Here is an 11,487-nt window from a genome sequence, read left to right as displayed (position 1 = left end):
GGACGGCGTGGGGTGAAAGAGACTGCTTCGGGGCGACAAACGCAGCCTTTCGAGGAGCACGTCGCTTAACCAGTTATTAATGGCCCTAACTAGAATGATCACATGCCATCATTTCACACCAATTCATCACTGACCGCTCTTCTCCCTCGGAAGAGAAACAGCGCAGGCAGGCGCTGGGGCCTTGCAGCTGGCAAATGGAAAAGATGCAAAGTCCGAAAAGTCACGCACTGAGAGAATTTTCCAGAAAGGAAAGCCCATCATGCCCCGTTTACTTTCATTTACTTTAAAAATTCGTGTACCCACTGTCTTCCGCGCCTCGACCCCCAGGGTATTTTGGAGCAGGGGCGGGTTTGAAACACCATGAAGGTCTTCCTTGTGTGGTTTGTTTTGCTTATTTGCTTTTCTTTTGCCTAATACAATAATTATTTAATGTTCCCCAGGGTGATACGAATAAGGAATGTTCTTTTAAGAACAGAAAGAACAAGTTTTAGAATTTGGCACAAATCAAGTTATCTGCCCTGGAGAAGCTTTGAGACGTATATTCTATTTTTATTAAGAATCAAAAAACAGTATACATCACATTAAAGACTCTATTTGTCCTTATGAAGTCCAACCATTTAGTCAGTGATTTTAAATCTTTTTAACAAAACTAAAATTATTTGCTATCTCAGCAGAGTAGCAGATGTTTTATTCCCCTTATTATTCCTATCAATACCACAAATCTACAATATTATGTGGAAATATGACTCAGTCTTAGCAATGTAGTCAGGAAACCAATGCAGTTCAATGTATTTTCATTTTACTTGTAGTTTCATTTGCAGTTGGCTAGTTCCTCCACCGTGGGGAAAAACTGACCTTGACATGGCTGATGCATTCTTAAACCACTGTCTACAGCTGCATGTGGAAGTCTCATCAAAGGTCAGAAAACAAAGTCACAATAATTTCACGGCAATATTATTTATTTTCTGAGGCTACATTGACTTTTCACGGTGGGTAGAGGCAGAATATAACATTTGGGGAGAGTTGTGGGGATATTTCACCTCTGCTCACCTCTGGGCCCAAAACCTGCTGTCTCCTTCCGCACCGAGCAAAGGGTCCGGAAGTGGGTCTTTCCAGAAATAAGTCTCTTTATGCCCAACCGTGTGCTTGTGGACCATGTGTTCAGAGTCTAGAAACAAACCCAAGTTAGTACATCTGCCTCGTATTAAATAATATTCGGAAAGTCACACTTTCCAGGTATCAGATCCTCAGAGGATCTTCCAGCCTTAAATGTGATGCCTAACTGACTACAGTTAATGTTTATCACAAGGCTTTATTTAGCTTTATTTGAACCTTCAACTTAGACATGTGATTAGTATGTCATGCACATGATCTGTCTTCAAGGTTATCTGTGGTTGGAAGAGTTTCCAACATAGAGAAAAAGGCATCAGATACCAGGAAGGTGGTTACCGAAGGGAGGGGGTAAGGGTAGCAAAAGGTAGAGGGAGCCAAATATAAGGTGATGGAAGATGATCTGACTGTGGGTGGTGGGCACACAAAGCAGAGTATAGACCATGTATTGCAGAACTGTACGCTCGAAACCTATGTAATCTTGTTAACCAATGTCATCCTAATGAATTTAATTTAAAAAAAATTTAAAAAGTTCTAACCATAAAAAAGGAAAGAAAGAAAAGGGCATCTGTTTTCAGCAAGTGGAGTTCTGAGTTAATTTAACAAAAGCATCTCTGCTTCTTTTAAGGGGAACTTTGTCACTGTCCCTGTAAAGGAATAAGAAAAGTAAGATTAACATGTGGGAAGGAAGGCCTGAGAAAAGCTTTCACAGTGCAGATAAAGCATCAGGCACTTTAGACCGAAAGTTATAACATCAAAGCAACTAGAGAAAGAAAAAGAAGGGTGGAAGAAAGGGAGAGAGGAAAAATTGGAAAAGGATTTATGTACTTTTTTCTTTGAAAAGTGCCTGAGACATACTTTATTTTCTGTTTTCTCAATGTAGACCAAAATTTTTATCTTAAATGCCATCTGTTATGTCATCTCAAGGGCTGTAAACACATTTTCATGGTCTTCTTCAGAACATTTGCCTCGTTTAAGACAGAATGTCTCTCTATTAAAAGTTTGAAATAAGAAAATATAATTAAAATGTAAATACACCCAGTATATCAAATGACACAGTTCTGAGACCGAGTCCCATTGTGTCACACCAGCCCTTGAAGAGCACCGTGTTCTCCTACAAGGTCTGTGGTAGCTTGTCAGGAAAGCCAGGTGGTCTGCACCCAGGTAAAGGAGGTGTTTCCCGCCTGTGTGTCCTTCCCCAAGATGGTGGCTGATGCCTCAGCCTATAAAGACGACTGAAATCTCTTTAAAAAAACTTATTCAAGAAGTAATGCTCCAAAAATAAAATTCTACAATCTCATTTTTTGTTGTTTTCTTGTCCTCTGGATTGACTTTTGGTCATTTTTTTCTTTTTTTAAATTTAAATATCTTTATCACCGTAGCTATTTCCCCCTGCTATTTATAATAAGAATGCATGACTATGCTCCTTCCTTAGGCATGATTAAATCTGCTTGATTTAATTTTTAATTTTAATTAATTTTTCATTTTAATTTTAATTTTTACATTCCATTGCCTTTCTTTGGTCTCTTACTGCATTTTATTTTATTTTAATTTGTACACCAAAAATTGGTTTAAATTTGTCTTTTGAACACCACTTCCTTATGATGTCTTCAGCTGTCACATAAGCTTTCAGAACCACGAATCCACCAAGAGCTAGAGGATGGGGTCTTTAAGTTCTGTGATTACAGACCACATCATCCCTTTTCCCTAACAGGGCCTCGAACTTGAGGAGGATCCACATTTCACACCCATAGCTCATGATAGCATGACTTTTCACATCACACCATCATAATCTATTCTAAATTGAGGCTTAAGTACTCCATGGAAACTTTTCTGAAGAATTGGAAGACAAATTAGGCATTTTATTTAGATATAACCTTTCAGATGAAACCATCTAAGGAAATGGAATATCATTCTTATGATCCAAAGGCATCGCTTCATGTCTTCACCTCTCCTGTAGACTCATGTATCACCTCTCCTGTAGACATCTCACGTGGCCAGTGTAGCTGCGCATGCGTTCTCACCCATGTGGGAGAGGCGCACCCCACTCTCTTCTTAACCTATTCTTTGGAGAAGCTCAAAATTGCCTAGGAGTTAAGATGAAGGAAGAAAGAAAGTGGAAAAAGGAATACTAGAGAAAAAAATCCCAAATATTTTCCAAAGCAGGTTTGAAATATATCTTCACTTTGAAAATGGATCAATAGCTACTTTCAAAACTATTTTGGACAGCATGTTTATCACAAGAAAAGAAAAAACTACTTAGCGGAGACTATTTCAGGGTATTGAGGAAGATTTTTCTCACTTGGGGAAATAAAAGAAAATATCACAGAGTCTTTAAATATAAAATCAATATTAATAATCCACAAAGAAAATCTTTATCAACTAAAGAAAATGTAGCTGAATGCAGGTCTGCCTGCTTGTGGCAAAGAAACCCAAACTCATGAGACAGGTGCTGGTGAGAAGGAAAGTGGTTTACTCAAATGCCAGTTTCTTGAGAACATGGGGGACTCTTGTCCCAAAGTCCATCTCCACGTCTCAGTGCAGACAGAGGTTTTTACGAAGACAGAGAGGGAAACAGAACAAGGAGATCAAGGGAGGGGGTTGGAAAGTCCTCTGCGTGCAGACGAGCATTGTCCATCCTGATAAGGACCTTGGAACTGGTTAAGCAATGGTCTGGTGTGCGTCCTCCTGGTTGTCACCATCCTAGTTTATGGTGACATCCTAGTTTATGGTTTTATGGTTGAAGGTCACCAAATCTCCCAGAGCTGGGAAACCTGAAGGTGGGAGATTTACCTCTTGAAGTTAGTTCCTAGGATTCTTACATGAACATATTGCTCATCTACAAACTACATTTTAGTTGGAGTCAGCCATCAGAAATATCAAAAGAATGGTGGGGTGGGTTACGATCTCCTGCTGTTACAAAACCAAGAGTCCAGGAGAAAGTCACTAACTCATACTAACCAAAAACAAGCTTTTAAATTTTGTTTTCCACTGAATCATAGAGGCAATGCTTTGGCAGTACTGGGTGTACTGGTATTCTCCATGTCACATTTTCAAAGACATGATAAGATCAAGGACAAGATAATGACAAAAGAAACAACACAAACAATATCTCTTTCTATCCATGCACACAGCATGTCTTCATAAAATAAATGAACTTCAGAGCTGGAATGGAGCTTTGTAAACAATTAATTCAAACTGCTTATTTTACACATGAGGGACCAGAGGCTGCTAGTGAACCAGTCACTTTGATGCAAAAACAAATCAAGATCTTGTTTTTTCCAGACCCTAAGATCTGAAATGCTTAAAATGGAGGGCAAAGGTTTAAATATTTTAAGGAGAAGAATGGATCTTGTTCATGCTGTTGGTTATAAAAGTTGTATTGAAAAAGGAGCCATTAGAAACAAAATTGCCCTCAAATTTTTTGTGGGACACTGGGAAACAAGTCAAAATTGTATACTCAGAGAATAGTATTCAACTCTCCTCCATACAACTTTCGGTTGTCTAATATCTTGTGTCTCATAAGGTAAGCAATTCAGAGAGCCAGCATCACTGGTGGTCATTGGAAATAGTCAAGCATCTTGCAAAGCCAGGTAGGCTATATGGACTATAACTGCCCACCAAACGGCCCCTGGTCATTTTAATCTCCTGACGACCTTTCTCCCATGATATTTTCCTTTTACACATGGCTAAAATGTAAATTACCTAGATCTGGCTTATATTCCATGAAACTTTACGTAATGTTTTAATTGAAGTTCACAAAGTTAGAACTCAAATTATTCATGAGGTCATGTTATGTTATTTTAAAACTCTAATGTCTGGCCCAGCAATGACCTCTGAGAACGGCAAAGGGAAGCTTCGTAGTTTCTGTAAAAGTTAATATCACAATCTGCTTAGATGCCCTCTACAAAACTTATTGACCCTTACGTCCATTTTTTTCTCTTATGAGAGATTAAAATGGGCCAGTGATTAAATTATAAGTTGTGTCTGTTAATTTCTCCATTAGCCAACAAAAATGTTCACATGAATATTATGTGCCCACTCCCTAGTAAAACTCTACAGCTAGAAACCAGGAAGTGAGAAAAGCTGAGGGTTGTTACTGAATCCACTAGGCTGGGAAGTTTCTATTTGCTTCAAAATATGTTCAAGTTAAAACTCAGGATTTGTGATATTTATTAAATTCAATATGTTCTTTTGTCATGAAAAATCCCATGGGTTTTTAAAACATGAGCAACTCCATTCTATATTGCTTTTTGTATCACAGGTGATTATTTTGGGAAAGAAAACCAAAAATACAGGAAAAGTTGCAATTTTTGGCAGAGTCTATAATTTCTGAGGTTTTCTGTCATTCTTAGCCTACATTTATAATTTGAATAAAAGCAATAACTGACAGTAATGCTGTTGAAAATCTTTCAAAAAACAAGGCAATTAGCCCTGGCTGGTGTAGCTCAGTGGATTGAGCGCGGGCCTGTGAACCAGACAATCGCGGTTCGATTCCCAGTCAGGGCACATGCTTGGGTTGCAGGCCAGTTTCCAGCAGGAGCCAGTTCCCTGCAGGGGATGCACGAGGAGCAACCATACATTGATGTTTCTTTCCTCTCTCCTTCCCTTCCCCTCTAAAGATAAATAAATAAAATATTTTAAAAAAACAAGGCAATTTATAAACAATGAGCTCACCTGACACGTTTAAGTATACATGTTTCTCAATTACTGAGTATTATAGATTGGGTTCAAGCTCACCTCGAGCATTCATTATCTCTATGTCCTTAAGTAAGTGATTTATCTTCCCAAGATGTCACCCAGTCTCCTTGCACAGAACGGTTTGCTTCATACTTTGCAAAGACAATGTCAAACATACAGTAAGTGCTCAATAAAAGCTAAACCTTACTTTTATTGTCACTATCCTTATTAAAGAATTGGTACTTGAGAGAATTGGAGTTAGTTTAAAACAAGAAGACTAAATGAAAAGCACACTAGGCCCCTGAGGCTGTGTGCATGGGATGGGATGACAAAGGGACCAAGGCCACCATCCAAGACCTATGACTTGCCTGGCAGTATTCCAGCAGAGTTCTATTGGGGGATGGGCTTCGGTCTGACTCCAGCACATGCGGAAGTCCCACCTAGTCCCAAATAAAATAAGCCAGGTATATTAACGAATGGCCATTAAGTAATTCTGAATGGTCATACATTTAATTGGACTTGGTCTGACTGCAGTGGAAAGGGCACAATGACTGTCTGCACGCAGATCCCCGAGCCTTTGAAGGGAGCAGTACACAGGTTCTATGCTGGTTAAAAATATAGTGATCACACTGTAATGGTCTTGGTTCATGCCAATTGTCTCACCATAATTATTAATAGCATGTACTTTTGCTTTCACAAGCAGCCCTCTTTGGGTGATAAATGATAGGAGCACCCTCATTAAAGAGAAATATGAAGCTCCTACTTCAGTATCAAGTTCAGGGTCACAAAGGGGTAACTTTCAAGGTATAGAAGAAAAGCTACTTAAGACTCCTTTAAATGGCCAGGATTTAGGCAAAGGGATTAAGCGAAACAAACAAAAAACAAACAAGCCAACCAAATACTCAGAGACATAGACAACAACAAGGAAAATAAAAATGTCCAGGATTTAGCTTTGAGATTATTTGAAGTTGGATGAAAAAAATTAGATCCCAATTAGAGCCCCCAGAGGGCTCTAAATTCAGAGAGCAGGAGTCAGATCACATTCTCTTCTGAGAGGCCACTGGCACTGGGGGAATAGCCCCTGATGTCTGGACTGAGTCACCAATCAGTCTCTGCAGTTGCTAAGAAGGAGTGAAAAAAGGCATGTGGTCTAAGGAAAGACGAGCACAGCAAAGCGTAGTTTGGAAAAATGCTTCGCAGTTTGAGGAGAGAAGAAAAGGGTAAAGGAGGTCTTCAGAATTTCCTGGGACTTGTTCTGTGTTAGGAGGGTTTGTCTATGAAAGGTGTGTTCAGTACACCATTTTGGGAGGAGAGGTTTGTGCGTGTGTGTGTGTGTGTGTGTGTGTGTACCCAAACAATGGAAGTTAATTATTTAGACAGGATAGGTTTGTTAGTGAGAATTACATTTTGCTCAGAGGGAATAAAAGTCCCACATAACTGTGCCTTATACAAGGCTGAACTTGATCTCTATGTCATGTGAGCCACATTTGGAGGTCGGTGGCGGTTCAGGGTCAGTCTGGTCATCTGCTCTCGGAAACCTCTGAGGGCCAGACTGGGTCCTTGTCCTCATGTTTCAATATTGCCACAGAAAGAGCAGACAAGGACAAAGATGGGTGAGGGACTTGTGACAGACATTCAGACTTTTCTTGGTTTTTCTGTGATTTGCAACCACGCAGAGCTGCTGGAGTTACTTCATCCTCCCACTGTCTGCCTGGGCCAAAGTCAGGATGGCTTTGAGTGGGCTCTCTGTTATACCTGTGACAAATTTTATCCATGAGAGCTTCTTTTCTGAAAATTTTATTTTTCAATAGCAGTTTACATTCAGTATTGTTTTGTATTGGTTCCAGGTGTACGGCGTGGTAGTTAGACAATCATGCACTTGGCGAACTGATCCCCAGAGTTGTCAGTACCTGGCACCATGCACAGTTATCACAGTGTTACTGACTGTGCTGGCCGTGCTGTGCTTTATGCCTCGTGACTGTTTTGTAACTGCCAGTTTTACTCAATCTCTTCACCTTTTTCACCCTGTCTCCCATCCCTGCTCTGGAAATCACCAATCTGTGCTCTGTATCTGTAAGTCTTTTTCAATTTTGTTTGTTCATTTGTTTTGTTCATCAGATTCCATGTGTAAGTTCAACTATATGCTATTTTTATTTCCCCGATTGACTTATTTCACTTACCATTCACTTATTTTCACTTAGCACTTATTTCACTTACCCTCTATGTCTCTAGCCATGCTGTTGGAAATAGTGAAATTTCATCCTTTTTTAGGACTCGACCATTGCTGATATGAATAATTGTTTGTTTAATATGCAGTTTTCCCACCTTAAGATATTTTAAAATATTATTGAAATTAGTGAATAAAAAGAGGCACAGAGACAAAGGCACGAAAACAACTCAATGGAAAAATGTTTTCAATAAATATTATTTTAATACTTATACTTCTAAATAAAATAACAAACCTAGACATACACATTATACCATTCACCATTATATCTCATCTCACAAAGGATAAGAGGAAAAATGTAAAATGAAAAACTACAAAACTTCTAGAAGAAAACATAGTGGGAAATCAATGTGACCTTGAGTTTTATGGTGATTGCTTTAGGTACACACCAAAAGCACAGTCCATGAAAAAACATACAGTTAAGTTGAACTTTAGTAAAATGCAAAATGTCTTCCTTGTGAAAGACATTCTTAGGAGAACAAATAGACAAGCTGTAGACTTGTAGAAAATATTTGAAAACAGGTAAATAAATTGTATCTTGAATGTAAAAAAACTCTTAAATCTCAACCATAAGGAAACAATCAAATTAAAATATGGTAAAAGATCTGAACAGACACCTCACCAAAGATGTGAGGATATCCAAGGAGGGTGATGCAAAGAGTATATGCAGATTGCAGCTAAGCATGGGAAAAGAGACTCGGCATCTTGTCATTAGGGAAATGGAAACTAAAATTATAATCAGATATCATCATCCCTATTAAAATGGCTACACTCCAAAAAACGAACATCACCAACCACTGATTGAGAATGCAGAGTGACAAGAGCTCTCATTGCATGTGGATATGCAATATGGTGCAACCACTTTAGAAGACAATTTGGCATCCTTTTCCAAAGCTAAACGTTATCTTACTGTATGATCCAGCCATTATGCTACAAAAACTAGCATGCAAAATGCTACCAGGAGCTTCATTAGCAATAGTGAGAGGCAACTAAAATGCCATGGACTAGGTGAATACATGAACAGAGTGTGGGAAGCCCACGTAATGAAATGCTCTTCAGAAGTAGAAGGAACTAACTATCAATTCATACAATGGCATGGGCAAATCTTAAGTGCACATTATTAAATAAAACTATTCAGTCTGAAAAAGCTACATCCAGTATGATTCTGGTTGTACGACGTTCTCTAAACAGAACAATACTTGCCCAAGGCTGAAAGAGGGTGGAGGGTTTGAATAGGTGAATGTTATTAGGTAAAGTGCCATTTTCATCACACCTTACACAGAGTTTCTTTTATTTTTTGTTGGCGGTGGTGGTGGTGAATCCCTTATTCTTCATGATATTGTAATGGTGGCTACCTAATATTATGATTAGGTGCTTGTTCAATGTGTATACATTTGTCACAATTCATGAATTGTAATGAAGATTGTATAGTTTTGTACCTATAAGCATACATCATATGTTTATCTTAAAAAGCAACACATTGATATTTTAGGAAGTTAGGAATTGATAACTTAGTGAGTCATTCTTTAATTCCTTTAAGTTAAGTCTCTCTGTTTTAGAGAATATGGTATTGGTTGCCTGGTTCTTATTTTCAATCTTTGTCTCCAACATGATTTTGATGGCTCTTAAACATGGAGACACCATACAAGTTCTCAGGACTTTATTCATCTTTCTAACATCCGATTTTCTCTATAATGCCACACACTCTGGACTCCAGAGTTGTAAATTTAATTTAGAAAAATAATGATCCTTAAAAGCATTCAAAGCATAATACACAGAAATTATAAAAATTTATTAAAGCTTGACAAAAACAGAAAGAAAAGAAAGGCACAGTTCTGTGGAGCATGTGAGCTACATTACGGAACCATGACCAAAAGAAAGGAAGGAAACAACTGAGAATACATTAAGGGTCAGCTTGGAGTAAACTAGCCTTCTAAAACTCATTCCAAATGTTCATATTTCACCATCAATGTACTTTGACTTGATTATTTTGAAACAATAGATGAAATACTCATGTCTAAGCCACTTACATTCATATAGTACCCACTATTCTAAAAAATTATCATCCATCCTTTCCATTTATTTCATAGACCAGAAAAGGCCCAGTTGGTGAAATGTGTTCTCTCTAATGAAAGCTCAGCGTGGCAGAGAGTGACCCAAGGTCATTCCATCAAACATACTCTTTGTCATTATTATAATAGAATATAAATAATTTTGAGATCCTAATTTTTCAAAATATCCCCACACTTTCTGCAATGATAAAGTATCCCTAGGTTTTTGGTAATAGGTAGGAATACATATATATTTAAATGAAAAATAGGCATTATCAAAATGAGTTTGTTTTCTTGTTTTTATCTTCCTTCAAAAACCATGAAGCAATAACAGAAACTTCCTCCATAAGACAAACTCATTCCTAGTAGGGACAGATTATTAAGGACAGTAAAATGGCTCAATGTATTCTCATCTTATTGTATCAGACTTTTGAAATTGACTGGCTGTGCCTTCCAATCTACTCATTTTGTGATTCCCTTCTTTGCATATTTGCCTAGAACACAAACCTCAAAACCAGTGAAAAGAGACTTGATTTTCTTGTATTCCAGTGTCTTCCTGAATTATGTTCCCAAGAATTGCCATCTTCACAAAACTGATAATGTTCCAAAATGTTTTCATTCCTATCTACCCATGTCATTGGTGACCCCGATAAATCTCCAGTCCTAAGATAATTGGACAAAATTGCTTCTGATGTTATTATGAAACAAAGCTGAATAGGATCAGTATCCTACATTCAAACACCCAGCTCTCTGAATACCCATCCCTAAATGTCCTGTTTCTATTCTCCAGCACATTCTCACCAATACTTTATCCCATCAAAACATCCAATCCATTAACCCAATCACCTTTTCATGGTCCACCATCCCAATTAGCTCCTTATTTGTCTTCTTACCAAGCTTATGTTTCATAATCTATACCACAATAAACTTTTGTCCTTTCTCCCTTGCCTGACAAGTGGACACACCGCTGAAAAAATAGAACAAAGAGCCTCCTGATGCGTTCATGTTGAAATCTGCACTTACCTGTCTCTGGGCTGATAGCTTTTGTCTTCTCTTTTTTTTTTCATGTTACTTTTGTTACACTCTTAAATAATGGCAATTCCTACTCTCAGGCCTGAATTTCATTCTTCTCATGCATCTCTGCCATTCTTTACTCAATAAAAAAAATTTATTCTGCACTATCACCCTCAATAGCTTAAGAACACATTGGATATACCCACTACCCATTTAAAAAGAAACTTCTTCCCTGATTCCACATTTCCCTTCAGCAATGGCATGTTTTTCCTTTGTCTATTTGGCTGTTTTATAAAAACATCTTTACTGAGTAGTTTCCATTTGCTATTTCCTCTCATTCTTTCTCTTTTCTTTCTAAGAAATTGTATACTTCAAAGCAATTTAAAATTTGTCAAAAAGTTTCAA

This window comes from Sturnira hondurensis, unplaced genomic scaffold (genome assembly GCF_014824575.4).
Source record: "Sturnira hondurensis isolate 20B ecotype Veracruz unplaced genomic scaffold, ASM1482457v3 Scaffold0002840, whole genome shotgun sequence".
In the NCBI taxonomy this organism is placed as follows: domain Eukaryota; kingdom Metazoa; phylum Chordata; class Mammalia; order Chiroptera; family Phyllostomidae; genus Sturnira; species Sturnira hondurensis.
This window is presented reverse-complemented; position numbering follows the sequence as displayed.